The sequence below is a fragment of the Palaemon carinicauda genome, chromosome 28 (genome assembly GCF_036898095.1).
Source record: "Palaemon carinicauda isolate YSFRI2023 chromosome 28, ASM3689809v2, whole genome shotgun sequence".
In the NCBI taxonomy this organism is placed as follows: domain Eukaryota; kingdom Metazoa; phylum Arthropoda; class Malacostraca; order Decapoda; family Palaemonidae; genus Palaemon; species Palaemon carinicauda.
The window spans coordinates 47,395,610-47,406,205 of NC_090752.1; the positions used below are offsets into that span (position 1 = coordinate 47,395,610).

The 10,596-nt window shown below is 33.3% G+C and overlaps 1 protein-coding gene across 1 annotated transcript in view; it reads right to left on the minus strand.

Annotated features, from left to right (window-relative positions):
- Positions 1–1,955, minus strand: part of LOC137622015 (uncharacterized) — a 25,276-nt gene extending 23,321 nt beyond the window's left edge. Inside the window, exon 1 of the mRNA XM_068352499.1 lies at positions 1,834–1,955. The gene's annotated coding sequence lies outside the window, so the exon portion shown is untranslated. The remainder of the gene's footprint in view (positions 1–1,833) is intronic.
- Positions 1,956–10,596: the final 8,641 nt, after the last annotated feature.

A 10,596-nucleotide genomic window follows, 5' to 3' on the forward strand; every position in this document is an offset into this window, starting at 1 on the left:
CAAAGGTCCTGTAGAGAGTCGGGTTCCCATGCAGTATAGGACCAGAAAAGCAGACCTTAAAGGAAAGGAAAATAATAAACAGTTCGTAAATATTCGTTCCATCTCGGATAGATTATCGTATCATCATTCATGATCCTTTGCATGATTATGCTTCTGGGGTAAATTTCTAAAGAAAGTCTAGCGGATAAGATTTTTCCCAATATAATGAGGCAAAAATAAACTCGACCGTTTATTCATATTACAAGCGGAACTGAGAGGGCGACTTGAAGTTTAATTACTGTTGCTAGGGTGAGGTTTGGCTGATTGTAGATCACGTTCCTCGCATTATGAGAAACGCAAAAAAAATCGATCTGATATAATGAGGAATAAATAGTGGCAATTTGGGAATTTTTGTGGGAAAATATATTTCATGAAGGTAATGTCAAAAGCTGGATAATAGCATTATTCGTTTTACTACCTTGTGCATCTGCATAATAGGCTAATGATGTTAATAAAAAGAACTGTGATAGTAGTGATGGTTTACCATTAATAATGATGATTTTGAAAACAAATCATTTGCTGAAAAAAAATCTATAAACAAAATCTTTCCTAATTCCCATCAAGATTTATGTGTGATGCCAAAAAAAATGTAGTAACTAGAACGTAATACCATAAATATGCCGCTAATTGCTATTCAGTAATCAACATAGATTAAGATACAAAAGACATAAGTACTGTGTTGCATAAACTCCTGATGTGGACCTTATGTATATAGTAACAACTAAGGTAACAACTATTCGTTTTACGATATAATGAATGAGTAATCGGAATTAAATCCTTTTGTTAGCAGGAAGCACATTCGTAAACAGCTATTGTTCTGTAATTGAGTTAATGGAGTTTTGAATATGTGACTCATATGCATTAGCAATCCTGTACCATTCAGGCACTGTGATGTTGTTCCTTCTGGTCTAACTAAAATCAAAGTCAGTAACGGGAATATACAATAGATATCCTACCATCGATAGCTTATGATTTGGAACCAGAAAGTCCAACTATAAAATCCCAGTGAGCTTGCCTGATCAGCGCTACCTATTGTCAACATGTCCAACTAATTTGCTATAAAAACAATCTAAAGAATTCCGTATTTTGGAGGGTTCAAATGATGTTATATCAGTGAAGGGATGTACTTTTCCTCCAAGCAGTAGACCAACAATTGGTCTATCATTATCCATCTTGTAGTTTTCCATATGTTTATATTAAATCACATTGATCATTAGGCTAACTTATTTCCTTGTTTATACTTACGTGGCTTGTTCATTTATTTTCTCCTAGGCAAAAGACCCTGTTCCTTTACACAGGACGACGATATAATACAAAAGTCAATCCGTATATGTAATATTTATTATTGCTATTAAACACCCGGCTGCGTATATCACCGCTAGAATATGGCCAATCTTAAGACTTTGCATGAATTTATAAAATACAAGTTAAGGTTAGGCTATGTATTTAATTTATACATATTATTGCAATTACAACTTACACATGATGTGAAAGACACGCATCCAAAGTAAGACCTGGGCCTGAGACCAAACTGGGAGGAGGGGAGAATATAAGTGGTCTACTAGTATTGTCTTGGGCTAGTTAGGTAGTAGGCCTAATATATTACTCATACAATATAGGGATATGGTCAGAAAAGATGCTCTGCTTTTTCTGCATTTAATATGTTCTGTGTTTCTAGAGGTAGCCTACGTGTTTGCGCCTACATTAGTGAAATAAGATCCACTCATAATGGTCTTAGCCATTATTAGACCCTGTTAAAATGTAATATACTGAACATTCAATCTACAACCTTACCTTAACTTTGCATCGGTAAATGCGAAGAATGCCCTATTTAGGGAGTTTATTCTTAATTGGCAAAGTACACAATATTGGTAACACGTTCTACATGTGGAAACTGCATTGCTCTGGTTGTTTTGAAAAGTTGAAAACTAAGTTACTTTGTGAGCAAGTAGCAGACGATAAGCGCATCACTAACGCCATCTGTTGTCAACGCCCCCTACTAAACACGAAATTTGATCACAAATCTCGCTTGAGTTTTTTTGGTCTTCTCTTTACAGGCTTTGGACCAAAAGTTTGGAAGCAATTTATACGTACCTCCTGATAATCTTATCTTATAAGTTCCCCGATATTACAGATAATATAATGCAGAGAGAGAGAGAGAGAGAGAGAGAGAGAGAGAGAGAGAGAGAGAGAGAGAGAGAGAGAGAGAGAGAGACTAGCCTTTGACATCGATGTCAGTGGTGTTCCAAGAATTTGAGTCGAAATAAATATCTATGAGTTTCGACACAGATTGAGATTTTATATTACGAAATAAAATTTTAAAAAAATTAAACTCAATTATTGAAATGATTGCACCTATCAGAATCAAGCCAAAAAGTTATAGATCATCTAGCAAACATCAACAAAAGTTAATTACGTAGGAGAGATGGCCACATAGAACTAACAGAGTTTCTATGAAAAAATTAAATGAAAAAGGGAAAATTGTTATTGAACCTATCAAGAGCTTAGATTCACAAACAATGAGGTCACATGACAAACAATCATGACTGTACACCAATATCGAAAGAACAAAATCCCTCTCTAAGTCTAGTGGTATATTTCAAGTCTTATAAAGAATTATATTACTGTGTCGCCTGACATTATAGTTCAACTTACGAATTATTATTATTATTATTATTAGTAGTAGTAGTAGTAGTAGTAGTAGCCAAGCTACAACCCTAAGTTGGAAAAGCAAGATGCTATAAGACCAAGGGCTCTAAGAGGGAACAATAGCCCAGCGAGGAAAAAAACAAGGAAATAAATAAACGATATAAAAAGTAATGAAAAATTAAACTAAAATATTTTTAAAAAAACATTAACATCACTAGAACAGATAATTCATATATAGACTATAAAAAGGCTTATGTCAGCCTGTTCAACATGAAAACATTTGCTGCAAGATTGAACTTATTGTTTTTGAATAAATAAAGGCACAAGTTATGGTTTGGCGTGTTTGTAGATGATTATTTTCCGGATTAATATATATTAAAGGTTAAATTTAATGCTTTTAAACATGGCGTTATCCAAAAATAACTTATATGCCTTCAATCCATGACTCTGTACCACGGCATCGCATCAGTTCAATTTCAATAATTGTGAAGATAAAACGAAAAATTAATTTGCTTTAATTTCACCAAACATAACAGATAACATTATCATCATTTACATTTTCCTGATCTCTTTATTCAAAATTTTTCAATATATATATATTTATACTTATTCAAATTTTGGTATTATGAAAATAATACAAAAAGCATGTAAGCTAAGCATTTAAATGAATTTTTTTTTCATATGTAATATGATATTTCATTTATGAAAATTCTAATTTTAATCATTTAAGGCTTTTCTCTTTATCAAATGTGTGTCGTTCCTAACCCAAAACAATTATCTTCTAAAAGCTGTTCAAATTCGGTTATGAGAAATTCCTGCCTGAACCATTTTCCTCAACAATGGCAAATTGAGTATTTTATGAGTTCCTGAAATATTTTGGAATAATATGTACTACGTGTAACATTTACGCCTGCTCTCTCTCTCTCTCTCTCTCTCTCTCTCTCTCTCTCTCTCTCTCTCTCTCTCTCTCTCTCTCTCTCTCTCTCTCTGTAAAAACTCACTTGTATGTATTGCATTTTTATTCGTTTGCTATGTTATTAGTGTTTTGTATTTTTATTCCATTTACATATATTGCATTTTATTATATATATATATATATATATATATATATATATATATATATATATATATATATATATATATATATATATATATATATATATATGCGTGTGGGTGTGTGTGTGTGTTTGTGTGTGTATGATAACTTTATCAATAACACTTGAAAGTTTCATATATTCTAATATCAAGCCACAATTACCTTTTGATATCAAATTACCTCTGCATCGTGATCACAAACCTATGGAAAATTATTTGGCCTGAGAAAGTATTTGAAACTTTACCACCGGGTCGAAATAAAAAAGAAAGTTGGCTACTTATATCATCTGGAAATTATAGTTAAATGCCCCCTTTATTTCGACTCGGTGGAAAAGGTTCGAATCCTTGCCCTGGCCAAAAGTATTGGTGAACGCCAGACTGGGGTTCGAGTCCCTATCAAACTCGCTAGTTTCTTTGGTCGTTGCAACCGCACCATGCTTGTGAGCTAAGGATGGGGGTTTGGGGAAGCCTATAGGTCTATCTGCTGAATCATCAGTAACCATTGCCTGGGCCTCCTTGGTCATAGCTTTGGTGTAGAGGGGGCTTGGGCACTAATCATATGTATATATGGTTATTATTATTATTATTATTATTATTATTAATTGCTAAGCTACAACCCTAGTTGGAAAAGCAAGATGCTATAAGCCCAGGGGCCCCAATAGGGAAAATAGCCCAGTAAGGAAAGGAAACATGGAAAAATTAAATATTTTAAAAACAGTAACATTAAAATAAATATTTCTTATATAAACTATAAATACTTTAACAAAACAAGAGGAAGAGAAATTAGATAGAATAGTGTGCCCGACTGTACCCTCAAGCAAGAGAACTAACCCAAAACAGTGGAAGACCATGGTACAGAGGCTATAGCACTACCCAAGATTAGAGAACAATGGTTTGATTTTGGAGTGTCCTTCTCCTAGAAGAGCTGCTTACCATAGCTAAAGAGTCTCTTCTACCATTACCAAGAGGAAAGCAGCCGCTGAACAATTGCAGTGCAGTAGTTAACCCCTTGGGTGAAGAAAATTGTTTGGTAATCTCAGTGTTGTCAGGTGTATGAGAATAGAGGAGAATCTGAAAAGAATAGGCCAGACTATTAGGTGTATGTGCAGGCAAAGGGAAAGAACCGTAACCAGAGAGAAGGATAAAATGTAGTACTGTCTGGCCAGTCAAATGACCCCATACCTCTCAAGCAGTAGTATCTCAACGGGTGGCTGGTGCCCTAGCCAACCTGCTACCTAGTCTCTAGGGCATTGTCCTACTCGATAGGGCAATGTCACTGTCCTTTGCCATTGCCATTCATGAATGGCCTTTAAACCTTTAAAACCTTTATGGCTAATATTCCATGAGCAGGTGATGGGGGAAGCTGCAGCCAATACGGTGCAGAGGATTTAAAGAAGTTGATTGTATTCACCCTTCTCAACGGGACAGCTCTTGGTGAATGAATTAACGAGTTGTTTGTAGTTATTTGTGTTGTATTGTGAAAATAAAGTTAGAATATTGTTGCAGGTTCTGGTGGTGGTATTTAAAAGGTAAATGTTCATGTGTTGGATGATAATTTGAAATCACGTGATTTACTGAAACTGTATGACCTTATGGTAAGTCCTGCATTACAGTCATTATCGTTACCAGGTGTAAAGCAGAGTGAGGCTTGATTAATTTTCCAAATGAATGTGACTCTGATTGTCAGATAACGTAAGGCAATGCTTGTTTACGGGTCGATTAGTTGTGACATCTGACAGCATGGAGGGTTTACAATTGTTATGGCATTTTGAAAACCTGTTAACAAACACTTTATCGAAAGATAAAAATAGTACCTGATTAATTTTAATCTAAAATCAGAATGCTGCTTTGCTTTAACTAAATCAATTGACGATTATCAAACAATTACTCAGTTATGTTGACATCACACGACTGCTGAACGCTGGTCTTCCTGCCAGTCTCTAAGCTAAATTACCCTTTTCTTTCTCTCGAACACAAGACAGAAAGGTTATGGGTTTCCCAAAGTCTAAAGAGAAGATCTTGTGTTTACCAAGGACCCACTTAGATGGTCCTGTGTTTACCCAGACTTATGCTGCAGAGGAAATGGACTTATGACATTCAGTTATTTTCACTGTCGAATCCAGCTTTTCATTTGCATCAACTGCTGGGCGGCACTGTAGGATACGCACTGTGGAACGGTTTAGTGTCAACAATATATGTTTAGTATATAGGTCAGGTTGAGTCAGACAAGAAATGCATGGGTAGATGTAGTATGATAGAGTAGGGAAACTCGTGACACTTGAAGGTAATAGGAATTCATATTTACAGGTAATAGATGGAAATTTTGAGTCCCGGCGCGGGTGGGCTGACTTAGCAAAGAGGTTCACCTGGTGAGAGGTGAGCGAAGCTCTATTAGCTGGTGGGGAGGGGGCACTAATAAAAACAAATCCATCACTTCAAGGTGTAGCTTTATAATGTGTATATAGGTTAGTTGGAAATCGTTAGGTAGTTGAGGGATAATTTCAAAAGTATTCTTACATATTTTTATTTTCTGACCTTGTTTTGAAAGGCCATCCTTCTTGAAGGCCAGAGAGGCATTTAAAAAAAAAAAAAAAACTTCCCTCCCACCACATCCCACAATCAGCTACGCCACTCCGTATTAATATATTATTATTCTAGAGACGACTTCCTTTCTAACTAGTGTGTGGACTTATACAATTGCAGAGCCCCATCCTATTTATTTCGTCAAGGATAGATCACCTATTCATAATAGTACAATAGTCAGGAATTGGATTTTACTCGACAGAAATTCCCTTCGTTGGCAAGCTCCTTAGGGACACCCTTAGGGCTGTGGTGTCCATAAGGAAATATAAAGGCAATTGTGAAAAGCGTGTGAAGGGCGGGTTTACACGGTCGAACGGTTCGTCAAACGCGGTTCGACAGACAAGTGTTTGAAGTGATGTTCGAACGGTGAACGGGGTATTAAAGTCTGTTCTCGCCTGACTTGTGGGCGGGGTTCATTGCCCACAAACCTTATGCATTTGTGACTGATTCCACCTCTTCGAACCGTGTGACAAGCAGGTTTAACAACCGGGTTCGACGAGCCGTTCGACCGTGTAAACCTCGCTTAAGAAGTAGCAGAAGAGACCAAAGCAAGGATAATCAGATATGCGTTCAAAACAAGCAGGCTCTCTTTTCCCATATCTCCAGTATGTGATTGGCCAGCTGTTATTACTATTATTATCATTATTACTAGCCAAGCTACAACCCTAGTTGGAAAAGCAAGATGCTCTAAGCCCAAGGGCTCCAAAAGGGAAAAATAGCCCAGTGTGGAAAGGAAATAAGGAAATAAACGATATGAGAAAAAAATTAACAATAAAATATTTTAAAAACCGTAACAACATCAAAACAAATATGCCATATATAAACTATTCAAAGACTTATGTCAGCCTGTTCAACATAAAAACATTTGCTGCAAGTTTGAACTTTTGAAGTTCTACTGATTCAACTACCCGATTAAGAAGATCATTCCACATCTTGGTCACAGCTGGAATAAAACTTCTAGAGTACAGTGTAGTATTGAGCCTTATGATTGAGAAGGCTTGACTATTGGCCGGGATTAAACTTATGATTACGTACACGATGCAAGTCGTTACTTCTTTATATCCCGATTTACGTCGAACCCCATGAGGCAGAGTTGATGTAATTTTCTCTTATCCTGCACTTATCAATTGATAATCTGTTGAATTTTACATATGAAACAATACTATGTGATGCTTTATAACCTTAATAAAGATTATAATATCGTATATGGGACATTACACCTTAAATAGCATTCAAACTTTTGTCAATCTAGAAGGGCAAAGTTTATCGGTAAACATTACATATCTACTTTTAATGAAACTCGGATAATTTTGATATGAAATCAGAAAAATATGAGCATAGTTGTAAAACAAACATACACACATTCTCCCCTCACTATTTCAACTAGAGCCACACGTGCTCTATTCTTAACCTTTTATTTTGACATTAAACACCAAAAGTTTTATTTGGAATTCGGTTACATCATTATATAAATCCTGCAAAGGTGAAGAGATGCAATAAAAATCATAGTCATAAGAAACTGAGTTTATTGAAAAATTGTCTCACATTACAATCAAGTTTAATTTTAACCCTCAAGCAATATTCAACCTGTATTGTGATCACTTTCTTGCATAAGCCGAACAGAATTACAAACAGAAAAAAAAAAAAAAAAAAAAAAAAAAAAAACAGCAGTAAACTAAGTTTATGCAAAGTATCTAGCAAATTAGAGTAACGATTCAGAAATGCGTTTAATTTAGTAATAAACAGTATATAAAATCAAATTGTGAATAAATTAATCAAAAGAAACACCAAAAAAAATTATAAATAAAAAATCCTTTACCACTTAAAATGGACAACATTGCTGAAAGATGTTTCAAACATGGTGTAATACAGACATCAGTATTAATCAAAGAACAGATCTTCCCATACGTCAATTGGAGATTACAAATACAATAATTATTCAACTATGGAAATAGAACTGATCAATTTCTTATGAAAAAAAAAATGAATACTATGAATAACCATCAGTGTTGTGAAATGCTTTATGCATGGCATGAAATAGAAATGAAACACAATGAAAGCAAGTACATTAGAAAATCAAACAGTTTCCAAGATTAAGTTGCAACTAGATTACGTGAATATAAAACAATAGAACTATTGAATAACGCGGATCAAACACAATGCAGAATGTAGTTCATTGAATAACGGTCCTACACAATGCAGAATGTAATACAGATCAAATATCTAATTCGAAAGTGATATCACAATACAGAATTGTGATACAAAACAAATGTTTGATTTCAGGACTTAGATTCAATGGAGAATTTCAAATAAAATCTAATTTTCAAAAACAGATCTTAGACAATAGAAATTTCTATTCAAAGCAAATATTTTGACTTCAGCCAAATAAAGAATTCAAATACAAACTATCAATTTATTCAATTAAAAGCAAGTCACAACACTGAATTCTAAAAAAAAAAATAAAGAACTAATTCTATTACTAATTCTATTAAAAAAAAAGGGAAAAAAGTGCAAAATCTAAATATCTAAAATTGTGTGATTCATTGAAAGGTCGATATTGGGTTACTATTAATATGAAGGAATTTCAAATAAAATCTAATTTTCAAAAATAGATCTTAGACAATAGAAATTTCTATTCAAAGCAAATATTTTGACTCTAGCCAAATAAAGAATTCTAATACAAACCATCAATTTATTCAATTAAAAGCAAGTCACAACACTGAATTCTAAAAAAAATAAAGAACTAATTCTATTACTAATTCTATTACAAAAATTGAAAAAAGTGCAAAATCTAAATATCAAAACCTGTGTGATTCATTGAAAGGTCGATATTGGGTTACTACTAATATGAAGGTCAATTATGGCCATCCAAAAATGTAACTCAAAAACTTACATTTAGCAAGAGCTATGGTGAGCCATTGACTTCTTATATGTAAATCCACTCTTAACGAGACTCCCATGGCCCACCATTACTTAATACCTAAGTACACCGAAGTTTAACTCTCAGGAACTATTATGCTTTCATATTATTTCATACAATTATGAATTATCTTTAAAAAATTAAAAATGCTACCTCTCATTTTTCTTCTAGTTTTCCTTTCTTGTCACCGGGCAGACAATAGAATTTTAATATCTCCAATCTAACTATACTCACATAACTGCAGATGTACAGAAAAGCTAGCTATATTTAATCTTATTTCCAATAATTCCCTCTTTGAATATCACATGAGTTATAATAAATGTGATAATAGCAATAATTTACACTTTAATTAATCAGAACACAAAATTAATTAAAGGCTTTTATTCACTAATGTCTTTTCCTTAACACTATTTAAAAAATATTTTCAATAACGTCTTCCTCTAATTGTTAAGCCTTTAATGAAAATTTCCATTTGAATATTAAAATTTTCATCATATTTAAAAAGCAAAAATAAAAAATGAAACATAAATAAATGACTAGTTTCTTAATTTATGAGCAAAATATCCATCTCTTGTTCCATCTAGATGAGCTGTTGATTTAACACTGGCGTGTGAAATTAATAATCATAATTAATAATAATGATTATATCAATAATGCTTATGATGCTAAAACTTATGTTAATGATAGTAAAATGTTGATAATAATGATAGCATTATTTCAACCACCGGATTACCACTAATGATGTTGAACATAGAAATTTGAGGATGGTGACATTAACTTCAATAATTATAATTAATGATAATGATTATATCAATAATACTTATGATGCTAAAATCTTATGTTAATGATAGTAAAATGTTAATAATAAGGATAGCATTATTTCAACCACTGGATTACCATAAATGATGTTGAACATAGAAATTTGAGTATGGGGACATTTACTTCGATAATAATAATAATAATAATAATAATAATAATAATAATAATAATAATAATAACCCTCAAAATTTTCTTAATCATATTATTAGAATAAACCACTAAAAATATTATTATTTGAAGAATATTATTATTCTTAAATACTTAAGAATCTAATGAAGAAACCCCTTATCTTCTACATGAAGAACATGGTCGTCCTTTATTTGCCCCAAGATCTAGTACAGTACTATCAATGAAGAAAATGATAGTAAAACCACTGTATTGTTAATACAACTTTCACGAATCATAATGATAATGACGGTGATAAGATCAACACTATGAGCCTATTTATATCACAGCAAAACCAAATAGAGACTGGTCAAGGCCGTGTCCGA